At 38.2% G+C, this 3,294-nt stretch overlaps 1 pseudogene; it reads right to left on the minus strand.

The window, feature by feature from the left end:
• Positions 1 to 441: 441 nt before the first annotated feature.
• LOC144232212 (alpha/beta hydrolase domain-containing protein 17B-like) lies at positions 442 to 1,849 on the minus strand (annotated as a pseudogene).
• Between the last annotated feature and the right edge of the window lie 1,445 nt (positions 1,850 to 3,294).

Raw genomic sequence — 3,294 nt, forward strand, 5'->3', positions numbered from 1 at the left:
GTTTATTCTATTATGAGTTCTTGAATTGTTTTAGATATACGGTTTTTTATTGAAGAAATATTACATTTGTATACCTGGATAGGATTTAGTACACTGAGATGCTTTAAAAATATTTAAAAATATGTCTGGTATGCAAAGCATTTGGCAATACTTTACAGCATTTGATCTTATAGAATTAAAATTTCATACACTACTCATTTTGATATTTAAGAAAAATCACAGAACAAATATAAATTACACAGCCTGACTGTACGGTATTGTCATTTCCAATTTCTAGTTCTGGAAATTAAACATTCATTAAGTCTGTTAACAAATCATTACCTGTACATTTATGAAGGCAATTAACAAGATTTGCAAACAAACCTTCAGGTTTTACATTATTTGCCAAAAATTTCAGTGCAGCAAGAAAAGAAAACCCAGTATGCAAATTTATAGACTATTTTACAAATTGACAAGTTCCTGTGACCCAAACTGTTTCAACCTTTCAAGGTACAGTATGTAAAGTTTCGTATCACTGTGAACTGCCCCTTTTACCCACAGAGGCTCCACTGGTCTTTGGCAGGACTCAAACAATGTGAGGCCATGTGAAAAATCACTGACTTCATTTTCAGTCCTGTGAATAATTAATACTGGAAAAGTTATCTTAGGGACTTTGTCAATGTTTGGAAATGCATCCAAACAGTAGGTCTTTATAGTATCAGGAAAAGCGACAGGCATTAACGAGGTCAAAAGAGAATGAAAAATAACAGCAGCACTCTTATGCCAAGCAGCAAGATCCACAGATGGTACTGTCCTTCTCTAATTTGGCCATATAGAATCACATTTTCAGGGCATTATCCATACCTTGTCCTAAGAGCAAGGCAAGCAGCTTCTATATCTGCATAGAGGTTCTTGCCTGATGGTTTCTCAGAACTTGTGCCATACCCAGAATAATCATATGAAAACATATGACAATTACTCCGTGATTCCAGTTCTATGTAAACTGCTCATCTAACCAAGATCAAGAACACTTCCATGTGAGAAGAGTAAAGTGTACTTGGCATTGGGTGAACAACGTTCAAACATGCAGGAATTCTTTGTCTTTACTGGTTCTAGTCAGGAAACACTCAATAATGTCTTTTTTTTTCTTTTATAGTTTATTGTGAAGTTGGTTTCCATATAACACCCAGTACTCATCCCAACGAGTGCCCTTCTCCATGCCCATCACCCCCTTCACCTCTCCCCCACCCTCACCAGCCCTCAGTTTGTTCTCAGTATTCAAGAGTATCTCATAGTTTGCCTTCTTTCCTCTCCCCAACTATTTTTCCCCTTCCCCTCCCCCATGGTCCTCTGTTAAGTTTCTCCTGTTCCGCATATAAGTGAAAACATATGGTATCTGTCCTTCTCTGCCTGAGTTATATCACTTAGCATAATACTCTCCAGTTCCATCCACGTTGCTACAAATGGTCAGATTTCACTCTTTCTCAATGCCATGTAGTATTCCATTATATAGATAAACCACATCTTCTTGATCCATTCATCAGTTGATGCACATTTAGGCTCTTTCCATGATTTGGCTGTTGTTGAAAGTGCTGCAGTGAACATTGGGGTACATGCGCCCCTATGCATCAGCACTCTTGTATCTCTTGGGTAAATTTCTAGCAGTGTCAATAGCATCTTTTGTCTAGAAGAGTGTTGCCAGTCTGCTAGTTCTGATTGGTATGAAGTCTAGTGCCTTCCTTGTTCTTCACATGTCAGCATGTAAGTTGGATGAGGAGGGGGGCAGGAAGAATATTAATTCTGAACCCATTTTCCCAGGGTAAGAAGGACAGAAGAGACCACATAGGTATCTAAAGGGGAGATTATTCATTACTGCACCTGAGGCAGCACAGCCCAGATGTCGGGAGGAAAGTGCCAGGAGGAAGCCCCTGCCCACATGCAGTCTTCCAAGAGGTGCAACCCACGCTGCAGCCGCTGCCGCCACCCCCACTTCTGGCACAGCAGTGACCCCTGGACTCAGGCAGGTCTTTCTTCACCCTTACTTTCCTTTCTCTGCTCTTCCTCAGCAGTGGTTGAGACCACAGGGCTGGCTCTCCTGGTAGGAAGAAGGCTGGCGGGGAACTGAGGGGGCAAACAGAACCTCCCTAAGGCAGGAATTGGTCATGGACTTGAATATTTTTAAATATTTTACTTGTGATTTCTTTTGGCCCATTGGTTAAGAGTGTGTTTAATTTCCTCCAATTTGTATATTTTCAGTTTTCCTTTTGTGTTTGATTTCTAACAGCATCCCATTGTGGCTGGAAAAGATAGTTTGTTTGATATCTCCTTTTCAATTCTGTTGAGTCTTAATTTTTGGTCTAACATATGTGTATCCTAGACATTGTCCCATGTGCACTGGAGAAGAAAATGTATTCTGTTATTTGTGGGTAGAGTGCTGTGTACATGTGTGTCAGAGCTGGTTTATTATACTGCTCCAGCCCTGTGTTTCTTTACTTTTCTTCTGCTGGGTGCCCTATCCAGCTTTGAGAATGGGAGAGTGAATTCTCCAGCTACTATTGTGGGTCGGCCTACTTCTCCCTTTTATCAATGTTTGCTCACATATTTAGTTGACCTGTTATTAAATGCTACAAGTTTTTAATTGTCATATCTTCTCTCCCTATTGAAACTTTTATTAGTATATACTGTTCTTTTTTGTCTCTTCTAAATTTCTTTTTTTTTAATCTATTTGGTCTGATATTGGTAGAAACACTCCAGCTATCTCTTAGTTAATGTGTGCGTGAGATACCTTTTTCCTTCTTTCGCTGTCAAGCTATTTGTGTTTTTGGATAAAGTGAATCTCTTTTAGACAACATAGAGTTAGATCATCTTTCTGTCACCATTCTGCCAGTTTCTAGCTTTGATTGGAGTATTTAATTCATTTACATTAAAAGTAATTGCTGATAAGGATGGACATGTCTATGTTTTTTCGTTATTTTCTACACCCCTTATAATAATGTTGTCTCTTATTTCCTTTGTTGTTGTTTTAGTTGTTTAATTTAGTGTCTTAGTGAAATACTTTAAATCTCTTCTCAATTCCTTTTGCATATATTTTATAGACATTTTCTTCATGTTTCCATGGGGATCACTTTTCACACCCTAAAGTTATAGCCTTCTCATGTGTATTTCTATAAGCTCATCTTTAATAATAGACAAAAAGTCTCATATAGCTCCATACTATGCCTTTGCAGTGATTGATGTCAGAAAATGACATCTCTATTCATTGTCCAAAAACATAGACTAATAATTGCTTTTGTAAATTAGTCTATTAATCGCGTA

This window comes from Crocuta crocuta, unplaced genomic scaffold, assembly GCF_008692635.1.
Source record: "Crocuta crocuta isolate KB4526 unplaced genomic scaffold, BGI_CrCroc_1.0 scaffold1828, whole genome shotgun sequence".
Taxonomy (NCBI): domain Eukaryota; kingdom Metazoa; phylum Chordata; class Mammalia; order Carnivora; family Hyaenidae; genus Crocuta; species Crocuta crocuta.